Here is a 24,190-nt window from a genome sequence, read left to right as displayed (position 1 = left end):
TTAATGGCCATGTGGCCTACCGCCCATCACTAACTGCTACTAAGCCTAAGTGTATAGCTATACACTTGTGTGAGCCACTAACACAAAAGCAGAGTGTGTATTGTGCCTAAGTGCATTAGATAGAGAAGAAAGAAAGGAGACACAGTGTGTATCGGCTCTCCCCCTCCAACCTGTGTGTGTGGCTATGGTGGTGTGTGTGTGAGTGCGCGCGTATTCATCTTCCTCTTCCGCTGTGCTCCCGGCTCCTCTCCTTCATCTAGTATCAGAGTTGTTTCATTCCCGAAATCGCTTCCGCATGCCTGCACTTTCAAGAGTGCAAATCAAGAGTGCAAACAAAGTTCTGACTTCGGCATTGGCAAATTCAACATTCCAAGAGCGTTTTCAGTAAGCGTCCTAGCGTCCTACCCCCCTTCCGGAGCCATTCGTGCCATAAGAAACCTCGTTCGAGTTACAGTTTAGGAGCTCCATTTTTCAACTCTCTTTTGGTAGTTTGTGCTGCAGAGCTTCCATAGCCATTATAGGTACCATTGTTGCAGTCTCTTCCATCTACGAAAGCCCACGGCTCATTTGGGAGTGTGTAGCCTCTTTCGGAGTGGCCTCATATACACACATAGAGTGGGAGTTTGACGGCATTGTCTTCTTCGACTACAGGTACAGATACAGATACATAGAGCGGCTTGTTTAGCTTCCTTTGTTCTTCTCGACCTCGATTTCGGCTTCGGCTATGGCATCGGCATCGATTCACACGCTACAGGTTTCATTGCTTGCGATATTCTGGTTCCAATGGGAGCAGTTTTTTATGCGTATATGCATATGTTGGTACTTTTAACAGTGTTTGAGCTCTTTTGAGAGCAGTTTGACTCCCCGTAGGGATATTTCTTTGCATGCACATACTTTTGGAGCCTGTTTGAGCGTCGTGACAAACTTGTACATCATTGTGGATACTATCATTGTTCGCTTTTGTGGAGCCATCTTTTGGCTAGTACGGTAGTCCCTACCATTTTTGAGAGTTGGTCCGGATGATAGCCATTTCTGAGACTTGGCTATACGGTTTGCTGCATAACCTACATTGTTGAGGGTCGATAGCGTGAGGTTTGCATTGAGTTGGGGTATTCTCAAATGTGGAGATACCTTCGGTGATACACGTAGCTGAAGCATCCCTTACCAGGCCTCGCCATAGGACATGTATAGAGTGGTATAGGTGCTTTTGACGCCAAGTTGACGGTCTATGGTCAATTTGACAGTTTATGTGCCTCAGTTGGTCTCTATACTGTGTTCTTTTGAGAGGCGTTGTCCTCTTTTATGCTTTGTGAGTGACATACTTGGTCATTTTGTCTCGTGTTTTGGTTGACATAGTCCCAAATACAAAAGAGATTCTGCCGAAATTTTCCCAGAATCTTTTGGTAGTTTTGTCACCATGTCTACTAGCAAAGACCGTGAAATTTATGACGTAAAGAAGTTTGATGGCACTAATTTTCAGCTTTGAACCAAATGCATGATGTGCTTGTCCAAAAGAAGCAAAAGTTGCATATTGCCTATGCGGCTAGAACTGAAGATATGCACATGACTCGGTTTCAGTGGGAGGAGCTTGATGAGCTATACAAGTCTACGATTAGACTGCACCTTGGTGAGTCGGTATACTTTTCAGTGTTAGAATGTGAGACTGCACGTGCTTTATGAAAAAAATTATGCGACACTTACAAAAAGGATACGGCTAGCAATAAGGTTTTCATGATGCGAAAACTTTTCAACGTTCGTATGAAGGAGTCAGCTAGCATTGCCAGTCGTATCAATGATTTTGATTCTCTTTTTACCCAGAATCGTGCATAGCGCATGACTATTGATGATGAGATAAAAGTAATCTTTTTGCTTTGTTCCTTACCACCCTCTTGGGATATCTTTTGCACATCTGTTAGTAACTCTGCTCCTAATAATACACTAAAATACGATGATGTTACTAGTGCACTTTTGTCAGAGAATGCATCGGAAGACCATGACTAGTTCGCATTATGGCGAAGCTCATTATGTGCAAAGGGATAATAAGCAACGTAAGGGCCGTTTTTCGCAACGTGAATCCAAGAAAGAGGGCAATAGAGATGCATCGAAGGGTAGATCAAAGTCTCGTGGTCTCCGCAATGTTCAATGCCATTATTGTGATAAGTTCGGTCACATAAAGAAGGATTATTATGCTTGGAAGCGTGACCAAGAGAAGAGCAAAGGTAAAGGCAAAGATCGTGATGATAAAGAGGAGAAACCAAAGAGCTCGAATAAGATTGAAGAACTGAACATAGTTCAAGATGATAGTAAGGCGTAATGTCTTGCGGATCACTTTTATCTTGAACTATGTTCAGTTCTTCAATCGTAACTGAACTCTTTGGTTTCTCCTCTTTATCATCATGGTCTTTGTCTTTACCTTTGCCCTTCTCTTTATCACGCTTCCAAACATAATAATCTTTCTTTATGTGACCAAACTTATCACAATAATGGCATTGAACATTGCGACGACCACGAGACTTTGATCTACCCTTTGATGCATCTCTATTGCCCTCTTTCTTGGACTCATGTTGCGAAGAACGGCCCTTACAGTGCTTATCATCCCTTTGCACATAATAAGCTTCGCCATAATGCGAACTAGTCATGGTCTTCCGACGCATCTCCTCTGACAAAAGTACACTAGTAACATCATCGTATTTTAGCGTACCATTAGGAGCAAAGTTACTAACGAATGTGCAAAAGATATTCCAAGAGCGTGGCAACGAACAAAGCAAAAAGATTGCTTTCCTCTCATCATCAATGGTCTGCGCTGTGCACGAATCTGGGCAAAAAGAGAATCAAAACCATTGATATGGATAGCAACGCTAGTTGACTTCATACGAACGTTGAAAAGTTTTTGCATCATGAAAACCTTATTGCTAGCCGTATCCTTTTTGTAAGTGTCGCATAATTTTTGCCATAAAGCATATGCAGTCTCGCATTCTAACACTGAAAAGTACACCGACTCACCAAGGTGCAGTCTAATCGTAGACCTACATAGCTCATCAAGCTCCTCCCACTGAAACCGAGTCATGTGTATATCTTCCGTTCTAACCGCATAGACAATATGCAACGTTTGCTTCTTTTGCACAAGCACATCATGCATTTGGTTTTTCCAAAGCTAAAAATTAGTGCCATCAAACTTCTTTACGTCATAAATTTCACGGTCTTTACTAGTAGACATGGTGACAAAACTACCAAAAGATTCTCGAAAAATTTCGGTAGTGTCTCTTTTGTATTTGGGACTATGTCAATCAAAATACGAGACAAAATGACCAAGTATGTCACTCACAAAGCATAAAAGAGGGCAATGCATCTCAAAAGCACATTGTATAGAGACCAACTGAGGCGCATAAACTGTCAAACTGACCATAGACCGCCCACTTGGCGTCAAAAGCAGCTATACCACTCTATACATGTCCTATGGCGAGGCATCGTAAGGGATGCTCCAGCTGTCTGTATCACCGAAAGTATCTCCACATTTGAGAATACCCCAGCTCAATGAAAACCTCACGCTATCAACCCTCAACAACGTAGGTTATATAGCAAAACGTATAGCCAAGTCTCAGAAATAGCTATCATCCGGACCAAGTCTCATAAATGGCCGGGACTACCGTGCTAGCCAAAAGATGGCTCCACAAAAGCATACAATGGCAGTATCCACAAAGACGTACAAGTCTGCCACGACGCTCAAACAGGCGCCAAAAGCATGTGCATGGAAAGAAATATCCCTGCGGGGAGGCAAACTGCTCTCAAAAGAGCTCAAACATTGTCAAAAGTGTCAACATATGCCTGTACGCATAAAAAACTACTCCCACTGGAACCAGAATATCGCAAGCACTGAAACTTGTAGCCTGTGAGTCGATGCCGAAGCCAAAATCGAGGCCGAGAAGCACAGAGGAAGCTAACCAAGCCGCTCTATGTACCTATACCTGTAACTGTATCTGTACCTATAGTCGAAGAAGACAATGCCGTCAAACTCCCACTCTGTGTGTATGAGGCCAGTCTGAAAGAGGCTATACACTCCCGAATGAGCCGTGGGCTCTCGTAGATGGAAGAGACTGCAACAATGGTACCTGTAATGGCTATGGAAGCTCTGCAGCACAAACTACCAAAAGAGAGCTGAAAAATGCATCTCCTAAACCGTAGCTCGAATGAGGTTTCTGATGGCACGAATGGCTCCGAAAGGAAGGTAAAACCCTTAAACGCCTGCTGGAAACGCTTTCGGAATGCTGAATTTGCCGATGCCGAAGTCAGAACCTTGTTTGCACTCTTGAAAGTGCACATACGCGGAAGCGATTTTGGGAATGAAACAGCTCTGATACCAGATGAAGGAGTGGAGCCGAGAGCACAACGGAAGAGGAAGATGAATACGCACACACAATCAACACATACACCATCATAGCCACACATACAGGTTGGAGAGGAGGAGCCAAGACACTGTGTGCCCCCTTTCTTTCTTCTCTATCTTATGCACTTAGGCACAATACACACTCTACTTTGTGTTAGTAGCTCACACCAATGTATAGCTGTACACTTAGGGTTAGTAGCAATTAATGATGGGCGGTCGGCCACATAGCCATTAAACCTAACATAAAGAGGATAAAGATGAGACCTTTTCTTGCTTCAAAAAGTTCTTATCTAGTGTTGAAACTCAATCTGAACATAAGTTAGTTGAAACTCAGTTAGTGATGGGCGCTTTGCCACATGGCCATTAAACCTAACATAAAGAGGATAAAGATGAGACCTTTTCTGGCTTCAAGAAGTTCTTATCTAGTGTTGAAACTCGCTCTGAACATAAGTTGAAAGCTTTGCGCTCAGACAATGGTGGAGAATATCTCTCCAAAGAGTTTACAGACTTCTGTTCAAGTTGGGGAATTAAGCGTTAGTTTACAGCTCCTTATACCCCTGCACAAAATGGTGTTGCGGAACAAATGAATAGGACCATCCAAGGGCGGATAAGGTCTATGTTATCACAGGCTAATTTACCGCAAGCGTTTTGAGCTGAAGCATTATACACAGCCGTGTACTTGATCAATAGATCACTGTAACAGACTTGGACACTCTAAGTCAGAATCTACCGCAACAGCATCAAATAACCACTTCAAAACAATTCACAGTTCACAGTTCACAATTTATTCGACACTAGCCCGGCGGAGTTCCGTGCCTAGAGATATTGGCCCCAAAGACTGGCGCCCCTTTCGATATTTCTTTTTGTATTAATCTATGTTTGAAGTACAAGAGTGCAGGCAGGCGCTCACACTCAGACTCTGCGTCCAAATTCTCTGAGTTGTGAGTGGCCTACCCACATATTTATAGAGTTTGCAAGGATGCTAAAAGCAGAGCCCAAAAGCTGGAAATCAAAAGCCCAAAAATAAAGCAAAGGCTCTTTCTCTCTCTTGCTTATAAAATAAAGCAAATTCCAAAAAGCTGTCCAATCAAAAGCTTTTAAGATAAAGCAGAAGAGCTCTCTCTCTCTCTCTCTCTCTCTCTCTCTCTCTCTCTCTCTCTCTCTCTCTCTCTCTCTCTCTCTCTCTCTCCAATTTGCATAGCCTAAAAAGCATGGCCAAAAAGTTGCCAAAAAGCATAAATTGCCGCAGCCTGTTGCTTCCGCAAATTCCGCCGCGTTTCGCAGGCGGCCACATCAGTAGGCGTACGGATTTCCTGCAGCTAGGCTGCCAACCAACCACGTCACCATCTGTTTGCTGGGCAGTCACGTCAACAATCGGCCAACAGAGAGTGTGTATGTGTGTTAGGGTTTGCCACGTCACCATTTTGTGACAATCACCACATGCTTCATTACAGTTTTGTGTGCCTTTGGAGTTATGGTCAGGACATAAATTGTCTTATGAAAACTCCGCACATTCGGCAGTGAAGCTTATGCACATGTATCCAAGGAGTTGCGTGCTAAGCTAGATCCTGAGTCCAGGAAATTGGCTATGTTGTAGATGGTAAATTTGGCTATCGTTTATGGGATCCGGAAAGTCAATCAGTGATCCGTAGCAGTGATGTTGTCCTTAATCAGACTAAGATGCATAAACAGCTAGTGAAAGAGGTTGAATTCCGGAAATTGACATTTTTCGATGTATCACCTCCTGTCCAGACAGCTCCCGAGCCACTTACTACACAGGCTAGTACGAATTCTGATTAACCGCGGAGATCTCAAAGAGTCTCACATCCGCCAGAAAGTTTTGTTCCACTGTTTTGCTGACAGATAGTGGTGAGCCTTCTTGTTACAAAGAGGCTATGCTAGCCAATGATAAGATTCAATGGGAACATGCTATGAAGAGGGAGTTGTCCAGTATTGCGAAGAACAACACATGGAAACTTGTTCTGTTGCCAAAAGGTAGGAAAGCATTGCCTTGTAAATGGGTTTACAAGAAGAAGATTGACAATTACAAAGCTTGTTTAGTGGCCAAAGGTTTCAAGCAAGAATATGGTGTCGATTTCCAGGAAATCTTTTCTCCAGTGGTCAAGATGACCACACTGAGAATGTTGCTTGCTTTGGTTGCCACTGAAAATATGAAGCTTGATCAAATGGCTGTCATTACAGCTTTCTTACATGGTGATCTCGAGGAAGAGATTTATATGCAGCAATCTTAAGGGTTTGTGCTAAATGGCAAGGAACATTTGGTCTGTAAGCTTCTGAAAAGTCTCTATGGCTTGAAGCAATCATCCAAACAATGCTATCAAAAGTTTGATGCATTCATGCGTTCCCTAGGCTATAAGCGCAATAATGAGGATCCATGTCTTTACTTGAAAAGACAACCCAATGGACAGCTTATTATGCTTATCCTTTATGTAGATGACATGCTTATTGCTAGTCATTCCAAGAAGGACATTGTTGACTTGAAAACCAAGCTGAAAAGTCAATTTGACATGAAAGATTTGGGTGAAGCCAATCACAATTTGGGTATGTGCATTACTTGTGACCGTAAGAAGAACTGGTTGTACCTTTCTCAAAAAGAGTATGTACACAAGGTTCTTGACTGTTTCAACATGCAGAAGGGGAAGGCTTTGAGAACTCCATTGCCTGCATATTTGAAACTTAGCAAGAACGACCGTCTCAAATCCGCTGAGGAAAAAGCTGCGATGGCTAAGGTTCCTTATGCTTCAGCTTGTGGTAGTCTCATGTATGCCATGGTGGCTACAAGACCTAACATTGCACATGCAGTGGAAGTTGTCAGCAGGTTTATGTCTAACCCTGATAAAAAGCATTGGGATGTTGTCAAGTCGATTCTCAGATAATTAAGTAGCACTGCAGATAGACATTTATTCTATGGTCATGGAGAGTCATCTATTCAGGGATTTGTAGACAGTGATTATGCAGGCTGTGTTGGCAGTCGTAAATCAACAAGAAGTTGGATCTACACATTTGCTGGTTCTGCTATTTCTTGGAGATCCGTTCTTCAAGACTTTACATCCATTTCTTCCACAGAGGCATAGTATGTTGCATTGAGTGAGACATGCAAAGAAAGCTATTTGGCTTGCTCGCCTAGTAAAAGATCTTAGATTGGAGCAGTGTACACAAATTCTTCATTGTGACAGTCAGAGTGCTATTGCGTTGGCTATCCAGTGTTTCATTCCAAAACGAAACACATTGATGTGCGTTATCACTTCAGTCGTGAATGCCTCGCAAACAAGAGCCTTGATTTAGTGAAGATTCCTACGTCAGAGAACACAGCGGATGCACTCACTAAAAGTCTCTCCAGCCATCAGTTTCAGCACTGTCGTGAGTTAATGGGCATTGGGTGAAGCGTGGTTCTCTTCCATTCTTATGGTCTCCCACATTGGCCATCAAGTGGGAGAATGTTAGGTTTAATCGCCATGTGGCCGACCGCCCATCACTAATTGCTACTAACCCTAAGTGTACAGCTATACACTTGTGTGAGCCACTAATACAAAAGCAGAGTGTGTATTGTGCCTAAGTGTATAAGATAGAGAAGAAAGAAAGAGGGCACACAATGTGTCTCGACTCTCCCCCTCCAACCTGTGTGTGTGGCTATGGTGGTGTCTGTGTGAGTGTGCGCGTATTCATCTTCCTCTTCTGTTGTGCTCCTGGCTCCTCTCCTTCAAGAAGCAAGTACATGGGCCCGCATAGTTACCGGGGAACGCGTTCTCGAGGCCCTGGAACGCCGGAACGTCCCCCCCCCCCCCCCGAAGGCCGGAACGTCCCGAAACGTTTTGTCGTTCCGGGTGACCACTTGATACCGAAACGGCTCGGAACGGCCTCTGAACAGCCAACTCTCAAATTGGGGAGAAATGGGCAGTTTTTTGCAAATTTATAGTGAACATTAGGTGTTTTTAAAAGTGTGCAAGGACTCAAAATACCCCCTCACACCCATTCCCTTCTCGAGCAAATCCACATGCCCTCAAGGTCTAAGGCTTAAGCCTTGAGCTCTCACGACTCTCAAGTCTCAAGCTCTCCCCCTCTCACTCTCTCAAGCTCTCTCCCTCTCTTGAGTCTCTCCCGCTCACGCTTAAGCTCTCTCTCTCTCTCTCTCTCTCTCTCTCTCAAGCTCTATCCCTCTCCCTCTCCCTCCCTCTCTCGTCTCTCCCTCTCCCTCTCGCATCATCCATGGTCTAGGGGTCTTCAAATCGAGTTTTTTGTGAGTATTAGAGTCAAAGGACTCTAATACTACTTGTATTCAAATTTCAAACATGTAGAGCTAATTACATTATTTGGGTGTTTTTTATGCCTCCCGTTCCGCGTCGTTCCCGTTCCAGACCCCTGGCCGTTCCCCCGTTCTGCAGGGGTTCCTGTCAACGTTCCCGTTCCGCGCTCCGGGTAACTATGACATGGGGGCAAGCATATGGATGGTTTAGTGCTTGGACGCTTGATACAGGGAACAACAGGGATCATCAAGGGTATGTATGCCAAATGTGTCTTTCGGAAGGTCAAGGACGGATTTCAGCTCTACCAATCGGGGAAGCTTAGAAGTACTTGAGGAGTATCTTTCTTCAAGCAGATTATGTCCGGTTTGCCGCCGTGAGCCGTCGGCAATACAAGAGGAGGTTTTCTATGAGCATTATATGATGCAGAGCACAAGGAGAACAATTGATGCCATGCCGTGCCGTGCCATGTAGAATGGAGTGAAGGTGGTTTTTTTAAGGCGAGCTCAAGCTGCCAATTGTGAACATGGGACAGGTGGCCAAGCAAAAAGCTTTTCTAAGGTAAGCTAGAAATAGCTTTGAGCTAAAAAAAACCACGTCGAGCCTAGCTCTGCATGTGATGGCGGTGCCACTAGAGTGGACAGCGATGGGCCCCAGTTTGCATGGAGGGGAGAGCCACTAGGACAAGAGAAAGGAGCAATACCAGGAGAAAAGGCGGGAGTTGAACAAGGGCAACCATGCAGGTTAAAAGGGCGCTACTATAGAGCATTGACGGCACCCGAAACTGAAGGATCCAATGCCATAGGAAGAAGGACAAGCAGGACCTACAGGGGCTGGCAAAAGGGAGCGCTGCAGAGGAGGTACACCGTTTGTAGGGTGTGGAAGGGCTACGAGCACGGCATAAGGGGCTACAAATCAGAGGGACTGCACAGCTTCCAAGTCGGAGCACTCAACACCTTAAAGGGAGAGCGAGCTCTGGATTGTATGGGTCGCCTTGTCAGAGAAGGCCGCCAGCTACAATATAGGAGGGGCTGGCCGAGGTATTGAAGATCGGAGGCCGCCAAGAGCTGCCAGCGCTACAAAGTGGAGGGCGCTTCGGGACCTCCTGAGAGGGGAGCACGAGCTCTTGGAGAGAGGAAGTCATCAGTGGAATGGTGTGGCCACCACTTGCATAAAGAAGGGGGGCCGGCTTGCTCGAGTTGTGGGGCATGAGGCCGTGAGCAGAAGCAAGGATACATAGGGAAGGTGGTGTTGCTTGAGAGTGCCACAAGGGGCAGCTTTGGATAGAAACTGGTTTCAGGGATTGAAGGGTGCTGTGAGTAGGAGAAGAAGGCCACCAAGGAGTTGAGGCGGGGAGTCCAAAGTAGTGAAAAAGGGAGTTACAGATATTTGTCAAGAAACCTTCGGATTGTTCGACCTGTCAAAGCATGAGGATACCAGCTTGATCATGAAGCAAAAGGAAGACACTTTTTTCCATGAACCCCACCATTGTACATCCTTATCTTGCCTTAATATTTGGCCACTACTCTCAAATTCTTGTCAAACTCTCTACCTTGCTCGTGTCTAATTGTGGGTCAACTACATATGTGTGTAGCTGAGAAGTTGTGTGTGAAGCTCATAGGTTGACAAGTGTAAACCAGAGGTCTCGAGAGCATTTGTGTGTGTTTGTCGATATTAAATTGCATAATATTTGGGTAAGAGTGTCCTGAAAGGTTGAGGCTTGGTGCTATGATGCATGCTAGGTGGTTGGGTGTGGGCAGTCAGGGATGTTCGGGGGTCTCAGCGAGTGCAGACATTGATTTGCAATTTGGGTTCGGGTGAGTGTGTTTAATAGGCGATAGGGGTGTTGTGAAAACCCCGGGCTATAGAGAGGCATTCAGATTGCATGATGGGTGTATTCAGAAGTCCCCCTTTCCAACGTGCATGTCCAGGCACTTTAGATTAGTTGCATACCTTATGATTGCACACGAGCACAACCACTGCCTCTAGGTGTAGGCTCTACACCTACGGAGTTCTCTCATACAGCACCATTAGTAATAATTGCATACAAAGCACCTCTTAATAATAGGTTTCCAACTTATTGAATTAACTCAATAAGTTGGGATTGGCCAGATACATGCTCAACCTAGCAACATTTACCTATTTAAGGGGGGGTCACCTCTTCAAGCAAGTCAAGTACCTACAGTACAAGCACCGCAACACCAGCACCCCTTGGCGTTTTTACCCTTGCACGTTTCTTTAGCATCCCTTCCATCTAGCGTTTTTTGTATCCAACCTCAGCCCTTAGCGTTTTGGGAGCAAAACGCAACAATGTTGCAAATCAGCCCTAGCGCTACCATTCCCCATCACAGAACCAGCATATTCAGCTTCGGCCAGCAAATCAGGCTTCATTTTCAGTTTTCATCCCATCCTCGACATAAGCAATTTAAACCAACATATGGACGCTCAAAGGTGGCTGGCTGAACTGGTATAGCCTGAGGAATCGGCATCCTCGCCACTTGTTCATGCACAGAAAGGGTTTGCCTTGGAACCTCCTGCGACTCCACAACATGAGAATGCTCTCTCTCCCGCTGGGACACATTTAGGACCTACCCATGAGCCTCAACACGCTCTACTCGATGAGAATGTTGCCTTGCCTGTTGTGACATTGGTGGAACTTGCAAAAACTCCATAAATTTGGGATTCTACATCAACCGGGTAAAGACATTCACAGCAGTAACCAACCATGTTCATGAACACATCCTCATCTAGTTGCCCAGTCATTATCCCTTGAGCTTGCGGCGCATTCACATCAATAAAAGGTATAGACAGCGATGGCCATGAACTTTCATCAACCTCATACACTGTAGGAATAGCCTGTCTGTCTTGTGAAGAGGAACCCTCTTCTCTGCGTCATCTGTCCTGTCAGCCAAAGTGAAATTTCAAGTACGTGTACTTTGTGTCTTCGTCCGAAACAAACCAAGACTCACTTCTTGAGGAAAAATTGATGCACTTCCGGCAACAAGCAACTGAACCAAGAAACCGACATGTAGCCTTACTAAAGGGCAGTACACTTTCGCTTTCACCCGTAAATAAATCGTCTAACTTTCCCTGCACTTTAGATCATAAACAGACTTTACAATTGAACAGGTAACTGGAAATTCACCACTTGAAACAATCCATGACTTGGTAGCTAGAGTGCTCTCAAGTAGACAAAGACACCCTATTGGCCCCAAAAGTTCGCGCCCCTTTTCGGTATTTCTATATTCTTATTGCACTTGAGAATACATGTAAACTTCTACAAGCTATCCCACTTTTATTGGGCTGAAATTTCCCTACTCTAGCCCAATTTTGGTAGCATAACAGCAGTAGAAGTCATCACACTCAAGAACCCAAGCAGATGGTGACTTCCGACACACTTTAGAGCACTTTTATAAACCTGGCGAGAAATTACAGATTTGTGCTCTCTTGTGTGTTCCAATTCGCGTGCCGATCGCTCTTGTGGGTATCCTTCAAGCTCCCACACCTGTAGGGTTACTTGCACTTTGATTTAGGCAAAATTTCTCGCAAGAAATCTCTCTCGATCGTCCAATTAGCGCATGTACCTGCTTTGAATCAGTGATTAGCTGATTCGGTACTTGTGCAAGAGGCTCTTGCCTCGGCAATCAAGCATAGAATCCCCGCAACTGTACATAACAGATCAATAGCCCTTGAGCTGGGCATCATGAATATGTATTCAAAAAGGGAGAGAGATGCACGAGAGCGAAATCATTGTGCTACACAAGACAGAGGAGAAGCCAAGCTTTCCATTAAAGCTATGATCACCAACACCCACAACTCGCACACACAATAGTCACTTAATGAGCTAAAATCAGTCCTCTTTCTCATCTTGATTTTGGGCACCCCCTCTTGCTGCTTTGTCCTACAAGTGCTTCTCCCTCTGTCCTACAGGTGCTTCTCCAACTGCCAAGTGTCCACTTTGCCCATTTGGTTTGATTTCCTAGTACCCACCAACTTATGAAGTATCATCGAGGGGCCTAAATGACTTTAATTGAGCCTAGTCACTCCTTGCCAATCAACCCAACCATCTCGTGGTTGGCAGGCCTTCACTTCTGCAGGTGAAACTCTTGACCCAACGGCCATTTCACACTGGCCATGCAATGTCCAAGCATTTGTCATTTCAAAAAAAAGGTCCCAAAAATTAAACAAAAAACAAGGAAAGGAAACCAACAAATAAAGTCAGTGTTTGTCACAATCTCGTGACACCCTAGCGGGGGTGGGGCTGCGAGAAAGCACTACCAAGGGTCTATAGTCGAAGTGTGGTGATCATACAAGATAGTTCACAAAATGAGCCAAGGGTCCTACTTATAGAACTCCATGACCACCTAACCCAATGTTAGGTGCGCAATGTCCGGGCATTTGTGATTTCAAAAAGAGGGTCCCAAAAATTAAACAAAACAATGTCTTGAACCGCCTTTGTCCTGACAAAGACCTCCTCCAATGCAAGGTTAGGGAACAACTCTCTCGACCCATAAAAGGGGGGCTCCTATGGTTCTCTAGATGCACCATTGGATTGCACCATGATTGCGGTAGCGAAACGGTGGGATGACTATGGATCAAATGGGCTGAATTGCAGCACTTTGCTATTGGTGTTAGTGGTTAGGCTGTGAGCTCTAGTTGCTTGGAGCAACTTTACAGCGTATACAACCACATTGCCTCTAGGAAGAGGAACCATCTTCGGGTTCAAAAGGCCCATGATTTGATGTTTGTGAGTGCTAACTTGCGCACGCTTTGCAAGGGACAGACAAAGAAGATAGATCCCTTCACTAACTGGGAGATGGCACAAGACGAGGCCACTTTTGCCAATGAGCATTAAGAGGATGAGGCAGAGGGGGTGATGCATTCTTATCTCAGCCTTGATGACTTCAACTTTCAGGACATAGAGATTCATATTCCTCCTCCTGAGGCAAGCACTTCCGGAGCTTGATGTTCAATTGTGGTAGAGTGCCCCCCACACCCTCCTTTGTTAGATTTTAGCTTTTTATTGCCTCGTTGTCATTTGGACCCCTTGAGGCATGTACTCTATCTACTTGTATTCACCACCGCGCCATAGATGTTTTATTTGCCTATTTTGCTATTACGAGCAGAGTTACCGGGGAACACGGACACAGGGGTCTGAAACACCGAAACGACGTTCCGAAACTTGGGTTTCACGTGGAACGTCCTGGAAAGGGCAGGCGTTCCGACAAGCACAGGGTCAAACCGGAACGGACCGGCTGGAACGGGCAGGAACGGGCGGGCAGACTGGACAGATGGCCAGATTCAGGTCAACGGCCATATTTCCGGACAACACTCAAAACATGGGCAGATTTTTTGAAGGTTGGTTTTTTTTTTAAGTGAGCAAAGCCCTATATAATGCAACCCCCCTCACCCCTTCCCTTCACAACTTACAAGTGAATGACTTGTTCTAGCCTCTACCCTATCAAGCTCTAGCCTCTACCCTTTCTCTCGAGTCTCTCTCCCTCCCTCTCTTTCTCTCTCTCTCTCTCTCAATGCTCAAGCTCTCCCTCTCTCCCCCTCTGAAGTCTTCCTAGCTAGCTCTCAGCCTACATGACGCACATTCGCCATTGAAGATTCAAGAAGCTCTCAAGTCTCAAGTCTCTCTCTCTCTCTCTCTCTCTCTCTCTCTCTCTCTCTCTCTCTCTCTCTCTCTCTCTCTCTCTCTCTCTCTCTCTCTCTCTCTCTCGCACGCGCGCACATCATCCATGGCCTCTTCTTCTCGTACAACCCCCTCCGACCATGCGAGCAACACTCAAAAGCCGAAGGAATGGTCGTGGTGGGATGAAGTGACTTCGGAGGGCACCTTGTCGACAGCGGGAATGGCTCGAGCATAGGCATGCAAGCTATGCTCTTACCATCGGAAAGGGAGCCATGACAAGGTGAGGGCACACTTTCGTCGAGTTCCAAGACATTTTTGCACCAACGAAAGCGCCGAGAAGAGGAAGGAGCTTGAGGAAAAGGATTGGCAATTCAACACTAAATCCAAGCCTGCACGCAAAGCTATCGACCCAAAGACCCTCATTTTTCCTTCTTTGACTCCACCCGGTGGGTCTTCATCCGGCCCAATTTGTCGCCAAAGGACCCTTGCCACCTCTTGGGACCCAGAGAAGAAGGAAGAGGTGGATGCCGCCGTTGCCCGCTTCTTGTTTTTTTTCTTCGAGAAAAGATCCTTCTATTAGATAATGAAACTGCCCATAGGGCTACAACCACCTCTGCTAGAGAGGGCTACAACGATCATGATGGGGAGACTCTCCCAATGAAAAAACAGCATATGTACAATGAGACTAAATCAAGAGATGGGAGGAGGGAAAAGCCACACAGGTGGATGGTAGTGCCATTTGAGCACACCCTGGACCATGGTGAAAAAAGGCCAAGGACGCCAGAGTCCAAGGAAAGCCTCTTTGCGCTCCCGCATGCAGTCGGAGCTGCCCTAGAGTCTCTCGAACTGTTCCCTGAGAGTATGGATCAGCTCCAGCCAAAGATCCCGAGCAGTCTCTGCTAGTGGTACAGGGCGAGCCTCGAAGATGCGGAAGCAACGGGGCCCCCAGATGAACCAGAGTGTCAGGCCGCTGATGAGCTCCCAACACTCCTCTCTCACTCTGCACCACTCCTGTGGAGTAAGCTCTATAGCAGGCTGGAGTGTAGGTCGACCACCCTGCATCACTATCATCCTGCTAGTGGAGGATAGTTCAAACTGAAGTGCCAGGCCCGTGAGAGTAGACCAAGCAGCTGCCCCCCAAGTGTACTGTCGAGCCGTGGAAAGAGCTGGCATCAGTCGAAGAACACGAAGCCACACCTGTTGTGCCAAAGGACAATCCAAAGACAATGACGCTGACTCTTCACAAGATGGTCACAAGCTGCACATGCGGCCGAGAGACCACTATGTACAAGCCAGCTCCCAACTACTGTAGCTCAGTGTGCAACCAGCCGCTGGAACAAAGTGACTCGCCTCCGGCTGTCTAGAGTCCCACAACCTCTCCCAAAAAGCTGCCAAGAACTCAGCTGTGAGACACTCCTCCTGGCAATGAGGTGTTGCACTAGGATGAGCCTCTCTTTGCACTGCCAGTATGTGACGTCCCAAACGAACAGTGTGCTGAAAGAAAGGAACACCTAGATGGTCTGCTGAGGAGAAAGGGTCCCTCCAAAGCCACTCTCCACGATCCCACTGTACTCGTGCCAGTGGACAGCTCTCCCAAGCCCACAGTCTCCAGTGGCCAATCTCAAGAGCTGCTGGATCAGGATCTATGACACAAGTCCTCCCCCTGATGCCCACCACTCGGATCCTCTGAAAACAGCACTCTGCCACCTGTGAAACCTCTACTGCAGCTCGGTATAAGCGTTCCTCGCCCTATAGCTCGAAAAGCAGAGAGGCTACAGTCTCTGAGCAAGCCCGAACTGAGATGAGAACCTCCAGTCGCGTGAAGGCTCCCATCCATCTGGGCATTGCTGACTCGAGAGGTGTGAGCCACTCAGCTGGTATTACCTCAGAGATGTCCTGACACATGCTCTGCACCCCTCTCATGCCCTGTAGCAAAATGCCCTTAAGCTCCTCTGGCAAGCCTGAAAACTGTAGCCAGTCACCTAAAGAGCGTGTTGGACCCTCTACCATGGGACCCCAAGAAACATGAGGCCGACAACCAACCAAGTGGCCTCTCTGAGTGCTAACCATGCGGTGAGCCGTGCGAGGGCAGAAGCCTACCAAAAAGTAAAGATGTTGTCAAGGATACTACGCTCCTTGACAAAACCTGTCTGTGTCCCATGTATAATGCTCTCTAGAAGTGGCTGAATCCTCAAACTCAGAGCCTTGGCAAGAATTTTGTAGGCTAACTTGAGGAAGGTGATGGGGCGCCACTGTCGAATCTCATCCAAGGAGCCACCCTCCTTGGAAATGAGGTAAATCAGGCCCTCACTCATGCTGTCAGGAATCTCTCCTGTGTGCAGGATGAACTGAAAAGCATTGCAGAGATCTGAGCCAAGCAAGTCCAAGTACTCCAAGAAAAAGCTGGGAGTCAAGCCATCCTCACCTGGAAAGCTACCACGAGGGAGTGCTCTAAGCGTTGTGTGTAGCTTCTCTCGCTGAAGAGGCAGCTCAAGCCTCTGGCGCATCTCCTCAATCACAAGACAAGGCATCCGTGCCCACACCTGCTTTCTGCATGCATCCTGACGCTCTGACTGAGGCTCTGCAGACAGTAGATCACTGTAGAAGTCAGTAGCAACTACACACATGTCCTTTGGTTCTAAAGCAACTGACCCATCGGGCCTCCTCAACTGGCTGACCTTGGCATGCATACGCCGGGGTCCCACTGCCTCAAAGAAAGCGCCTATCACTCTGTCACCCACCTGGGTCCAATGAGATGCCAGTCGATGGAAAGCAAACTCATGTCGCCTCTCCTTTGTGCTAACGAGCTCCTCGCGAGCATGCTGTAACTACTCCTCTAACCAAGGACTGTCTGGATGCTGCTCTTGCATCCTCTGCAAGGAAGCAACGCCCCGTCGGAGACGCTACTCCTCCTCTCTCGCTGCAGCCAGGCGAGCCGAAGACTCCTGAAGAAAGAGTCGACTAAGCTAAGTAAGTCCTGAGGCCACTCTATCAGCAAGAGAATCCTGCATGTCTAAGCTCTCTATCCTAAGAGCCTCCACTCGCTCTCTAAGCGCCGAGTCCAGCAAGACTCTCTCTGGGATGCCTAGCATGCTCCCCCTCCTCTGCCTATCAATCACTGTAAGAATCACTGGTGCATAGTCCGAAAAGGAAGTCCCTACCAGAATGCCAAATGTCCCACCCAAGTCACAGAAGTGGTCACTAGTGTAGAAGCGATCTATCCAAGATAGATTCACGCCTCCCACTCTGCGGTCCAAACTAGAGAAGGCCAGGCTGTCTGGGGGCCTCACAAAGCTAGAATGCTGCCACACATCTGAAATCCAGTCATACAAAACCTCTCCCAAGCTGCCAACTCAACTCCATGCACAGTAGTATGGCTACCACCAATCCTATCAGAGAGTTCCTCCAACATGTTGAAGTCACCCCCTATGCACCATTGCTATGCCTGCGGCAGAGACTCAACAATCTGAGACCAAAACTCTGCACGTGCACTCGCCACATTGGGTGCATAGATGTTCATGAAGCCCACGAGACAACCCTAAACTTGCATAGTGATTCACTGAGCCTTGCCTGGCACAATAATCCCTCTGCCCACAATGGCATGCTGCAAAGAATCCGCAATAGTCATACATACCCCGCCCTGGATGCCTCCCGGTCCAAATGTAGCTGACCAAAAAGTCTAATACCGTCCACGCAAAAGCTGACCACAACGTCCAATGCAGCTCTCACACAGACGATGCTCCTGTAGCATAAGAAGATCGATCTCTCCTCCCACAAAGCATCGCTGAAGCTCCTGACGCAGTCGGCCCCTCTAGCGCTGAAACTGGGACCCACCTAATCCCTTGTACGTTCCATGAGATGATCCTCACGGGGAGCGAACTGATGTTGCCGCAGCAGCTAACCGTGCTATCTTCGAGGCAGGCTTGGATGGGGAGTAATCCGCATCCGAGCATCCTCGAGATAGGCATGACTGCAAAGAGTGTCTAGCCCAAGCCCAAGTAGAGCGAGCAGTGCGTAAAGCAACCTCCTCTACCCAGGAGTCCTCATGTATATGTACATAGCATGGCGGGCTCTGCGTGTCAGCAAAAAAGTGAACCACAATGTGTCTACATCTTGCTGCATCCGGAGGTGTCACAACAAACTCGGCCAATGGCCAAAGAGTCTGAAGCAAGTCTGTAACCCCTATAACAATGAGTCTATAGTCCACTCAGCCTAGTCCCTGCAGCATAGGGGAAAAGAGAAGCCAACCGCCGAGTCCAAGGCCTCTATCCCCCTAGCTGCAAGGAACAGTACATGAACTCTGAAGCAGGCTGCCTCAACGTCTTGTGAGGGGTCGCCGAGAAACCGTATAAAGTCGTAGGCAAAGAAATCCCAACGACGACGAATGTCGAAGCTCGTCAGACCACGAGTAACTGCTACAAAAGGAGACGTTTGCACCAGAAGAGGAGGTCGCAAGAAAGGTTGTCCCTCTCTCGCCAAGCGACTCATGGCAAAGGCGCTGCCAAGAGATCTCCTAGCAGCCAAGGAAGGCCCTGCCCCCTGGAACGGCTGCAGGACTCGAGCGGGAGGGGGGGGGGGGGGGGAGGGGAAGAAGGGGGAGAGGGGGGGCGAGGGGGATCGGCAAAGGTAGGAGGGCGAGTAGGAAAGGCGGGGGGGGGGGGGGGGGGGGGGGGGGAAGAGGGGGGGAACTCGGGGGGAGGAGGGGCTGTCGAGGGTAAGGCTGAGGTGGAGGCTAGAGTAGGGGCCTCGTCCTGCTGAAGAGGGTCGAAATGGTTCCCGTGGAACCCACTGCTGCTGGACAGAAGCCTCAGGACCACTCTAAGTGCCAGGCTAGCGCGGTGGCCCCTGCCGACGTCGACCATGAACCTGCTACCAGCCCTCCTCTGCTTGAGCCCCAGGCTCGGAGGGTGGCTCTACCTGCATACTCTGTGACTCTGCCTGTTGCTGCTGGCCAGCCTTTGAGGGTTGGGGTTGAGCTTGTGGAGTAGGTCGGGGTCTCATCCGTGGACAAGCCTTCCCAAGATGGCCCATCTGTCGACAAATGAAACACTGATTCGAGAGGCCCGAATACTCCACCCTCTGTCGAAACCACCCACCGCTCACCCGAGGTAGTAGGATGATCTTCGGGAGAGTGTGGGTGTCCCGAACCAGAACACGTACTATGGGGATGCTGACTGCCGTGCGTCGTGTCTCCAGGACAGTCCCAATCGCTAAGCCTATCCTGGAAAGGAGCGGAAGGTACTCCCACCTCAGGCCGGGGAAGCAGACTGAGATGGGTAGGTCTGCCTCGTCGACAAGAACGTCCGTAGCTGGGTCGAAACCGTGGCGCCACTGTCAAAAATGTGCTCTAACTGCACGGATGGCCAAGGGGCTCATCGCAATGACCTTGGACGCCATCTTGGGAGTCTCAAACAATAGCCACGTCCGAGAAGCTGAACATCGAGAATCTTGTCCACCTCTGCGAGAAGGCAGGCCTGAAGGAGATCGCGCACTTCCCCTCTGCTGGGTCTAGTGGCGAGAATTTTGCAAATAACAGAGGTGGCCTAGAGGCGTGCCACCTCTGCCTCTAGACTCGCTTGCTCTGTCGACAAAAGAGCAAGTCGGATGGTGGGTTCTGCGGGGTCAGGCGAGGGGGCTTCAGTGGAGTCCCTCTGAGATGGAGCAGAAGCCGCCATTCTGTGTCTACTGCTACGAGGCGAACGAGGGGGAGTCGAAGGCATCGAGGCGAACAAAGCGAGTCGGAGTCGCTGTGAACCAACGAACGAAGAGGGAGTGGGGGAATCATAGTGACATAAAAACCTGTTTCAGCCCTTTGAAACCCCGAAACCGCGAAACGGCCGAAACGTTTCAACGAAACGTGCGAAACGAGTTGATTTTTTTGTTTTTTGCCCCCTTTTGACCAGTTAACCTCAAACCACCCATTCAGAGATTTTTAAAGCTATGCACAAAGGCAACCTCAAAAAATCTATAGATTTTTTGACCCTCACGCACATCGAATAATCTCTCTCTCTCTCTCTCTCTCTCTCTCTCTCTCTCTCTCTCTCTCTTTGAACCTTACACGTCAGCATGGCCCCCTCATCTTTACCTCCATGTTGTTGCAGAGCTGGCTGTCGATTTACCTTGTTCACTCATGACTCAAGTCTCGCATCTAGATTTTGGTATTTCATGTCTTTACAGATGAATTTGTATGTATATTCAATGTATAATTATACGAAAATACATATAAAACGAAACCCGTGTTTCGCTTTCTTTGAACTCCGAAACGAAACGTTTCAGAAACCTTGAAACCCCGAAACGTTTCATGTCACACTGGCAGTTGGGGATACGGGCAGGCTGCGGGCGAATTTTCCATTTAACTGCACAATGGGCCGCGGGGGGAGGGGGGGGGGGGGGGGGGGGGGGATTCACTGTGCAGCAAACCAGCGGGGGCGGGAAACGCTGCTCAGGAAAGAACAGCAAGGGCGGGCAAGGGGCAGCGGGTAAAGGTGCAAGGGCGGTAGCGGGCGACTGTGCAGGAGGCAACGAGGGCGAGAATGCAAGGGGGCAGCGCGTGCGGCGGACTGTGCAGGCGCAGCGGCGGGGGGGGGGGGGAGGGGCAAACGATGGCGAGGGAAGGGGAGAGGGGAGGGTGCACTGCAGCAGCGAGTCAATCCTAAGACTTGATGTTTGCGTGGACAAATAAAAAAATGAAAAATTTCTTGGAAAAGGGTCTTATCCAACCGAGACCGTTGCCCGCTTCTTTTATCATGATTATACCCCATTTGTCACGGTTAGGTAAGCTTTATCGATCTTCTCTCTCGTTTATTCCGTTCTCTTCGTTTCTGCCACTATGATCTCTAGAGTCTAAAGCCTAATCTATGACTAACCTCTTCCATGTGTGATCAAAATAGATCGGAGTATTGGAAAGCTATGGTGCAGCGGACAAAGGAGTATGGCACAGGCTATGTGCCTCCATCTTCGGAAGCTCTTCGAACCACTTTGCTCGATTGTGAGAAGGCGGTCATGGAGCAAGCAACGCTCAATATTCAACAGCTTTGGGCAAACCATGGTGTTTCCCTCATTGCCAACAGGTGGAGCGATACGAAGAAGGGGTCCATTCATAGCCTTGTCGCATACCCGAGTGGAGAGATGTACTTTGTGCACTCTCATGATGCCACCGAGAGCGGCAAGTCCACCGATGTCCTCGCCGCAAAGTGGACAACAGTCATAGAGTCAATCAGGTCGCAGCATCTGATGGCTTTTGTCACAGATGGGGAGGCATCAAACAGGCAACAGCAACTATTGTTGAGGGCCACTATCCGCACGTCACAGTGTGCTTTTTCATGGCACATTGCTTGAACAACCTTTTAAAAGATATCGGCAAGCTAGAATGGATCGCACTAGTCATTGCAGATGTAGTGAAGATTGTGAATTTCATCAACATTCACAATTTCATTCAGTGCGAGTACCTCAAGAGGTCGGGCGGCAAAGTGCTCCTCAAATATTCAGACACCCGCTTTGCATTCAACTTTCTCCTTGTGCATAGGTTGTCTGAATGTCAAAATGCAGTCCAACAGATTTCCATCAGTGATGAGTTCACCACCCCCCCCCCCCCCCGATGCAACGACTGTTGCAGGGATTGTGTGCATGGAGAAGGCAGAGGATCTTGGGTTCTGGAAGGAACTCAAGAGTCCAGACACACAAGTCAAACCGGTGATTCATTTGCTTCAGGTTTTGGATGGCATGGACCTTGCATTGGCAAGGTTTATGAGGCAATGGACCGCATGATTGAGCATCTTGCACACCTTGAGCTCGATGTAGAGCGATATGCAGAGATCCATGCACTTTGCAACTCGAGGTGGAATTGCCTCTCCTTTACACGGGGCAGCATACATAATGGATCCAGAGTTCCAAGGTGCAGGGCAAGAGACAAATAAAGAAGTCATGAATCAATTTATTAACAAGATGGTTCTAAACAGAGATGGGCGACACATTGTCAGAATCAATTGAGTCAGTACAGAGAGATGCAGGGTCATTTGGCAGTCCCGATGCTCAGATTGATCGCAAGAAGATAGTTCAATGCTATGATGGGAGGACTATGGCTATGATGGCCCTGAGCTTCAGAAACTGGCAATCCGTATCCTCAGCCAGTCAGTTAGTACCTCATGCTTGGAGCAATTGTGGAGTACCTTTAGCCACATTGCTTCCAAGAAGAGGAATCGGCTTGGAGTAGAGAAGGCAATTGATCTTGTCTTTGTTAGCGCATATTTGAAAATGCTTTGCAAGAGTACAACTAAACAGACAGATCCTTTTACACAATGGGAGATGGAGCAAGAGGCTCCTCAGGAAGGTGGAGATACAGAGGCACCGACACAAGGTACTTCCTCCATGGCCGAGGTCGAACGGGGTCTAGAGCTTGATAATAAGGCATGGGAGGATGTGCATGACATACAGCCAACTACTACTAATTGCGAGGCTTCTCAGGCTAGTGGTTCCTGAGTCTTGACTCTTGACTCTTGAGACTTTAGGACTTCCATTATCCATACCTTTTTATATTGCGGCTTGCCCCCTTTGTGGCCTCTTTATGATATATGTCACCTTTGGTTTTTTCGTATTGTGGATTGCCCCCTTCATAGTCTCTTTATGGTATGTCACCTTTCGTTTTTTTGTAGTGCCTTGGCGGGCTTTGTTAGCCAAAATTAAGTGAAAACTAAATTTTGCTCAATGTTATGGCTCAACTTTCAAGTCTTATCTCTTAACTTCTACTCTTACAATTATTTGAGAGCTTTAATCTATAATTGCATGTGTTAGTGTATGGGCATTATGTATGTTGAGTATGTACTATGACCGCGGCGCAGCACATCACAATCAAGTCATAATAAGGTTAAATGGTCTTCAACTCGTGTTTTTTGTGAGTATTAAGAGTCAAAAGACTCTAATACTACTTGTATTCAAACACATAACGCTAAAAATTGCATTATTTAGATGTTTTTTATGCCTCCCGTTCCGCAGCGTTCTTGTTCCGCACCCTTCGCCGTTCCCCCGTTCCGCAGGGAGACCGGTCGCCATTCGCGTTCCGGATTATGAGTCTTTTTTTTTGTCTATTTTGGTGCAATTCGCTCTATGTGACGTATACGTAGTTCAAAAGATTCAAAAAAATGGTTTTTATGTTTCCCGTGTCGTGCATCGATCCAATTTCCTAACTTTTTCCGTCTTTGTTATAGTTTTGGCAACTCAAGTGAACTGCCCAATGTGATCCCATTATTCATTTTGGTTTTTAGGTATTTATTTTACTGATTTGTCAAAGTCTAGGTAGGGCAATTTACTGACGTTGCTATATAAGCAACCCCTTGCCTCCATTGTACACGCATTCAGTTATTCATTGCCAAGGTTGATTGGTTCAAGAGACTCTCTCTCGCGCTCGTGCTCACTCTCCTTGGTCTCTACGCTTTGGCATTGTCAACTTTGACATAGTATCAGAGCCCTTGGTGGACCTCCGTGCTTGAAGACCCTTGGCAGAGAAAGAGCTGCATCGTGGAGGAGAAGAACTTCGTTGCCAGCATCCCCCCCCCTTCCCCCCTTTTTGTCACTGCCCATCGCTACCTAGCCACCATCGCTAGTGTTTGCTAGCTAGTATTAGCAGGCGAAGTACCCTTGACAGCGCCAGTGAAAGCTCCCCCAACCCCTAGTGTTTTAAAATGCTGCCCGACGGCACACCTGGAGACAACACTCGATCTCCCATGCGCAGTCAGCGTTTCGAAACCCTGCCTTCTCCCCCATCCTTGTCAACAGTGTTTGTCTCATGTAATCAGCCTTTCAAAACGCTAGGTATTAACGACCAGCTGCTTTCCCTCTCTACCGGCAGCATTTTAAAACACTGCCCCATGGCGGTGCTCCTTGACAACGGCGACAAGCCCCTCCTTTGGC

The 24,190-nt window shown here is 47.7% G+C and overlaps 1 protein-coding gene across 2 annotated transcripts in view; it reads right to left on the bottom strand.

Annotated features, from left to right (window-relative positions):
• The window catches only part of LOC147432325 (uncharacterized), an 80,094-nt gene that overhangs the window by 44,680 nt on the left and 11,224 nt on the right, over positions 1-24,190 (bottom strand). The window lies entirely within an intron of this gene.

Source organism: Adiantum capillus-veneris, chromosome 20 (assembly GCF_014529385.1).
Source record: "Adiantum capillus-veneris isolate H3 chromosome 20, ASM1452938v2, whole genome shotgun sequence".
NCBI lineage: Eukaryota > Viridiplantae > Streptophyta > Polypodiopsida > Polypodiales > Pteridaceae > Adiantum > Adiantum capillus-veneris.
The sequence above is the reverse complement of the archived record's forward strand: the minus strand, read 5'-3'. Positions and strand labels throughout refer to the sequence as shown.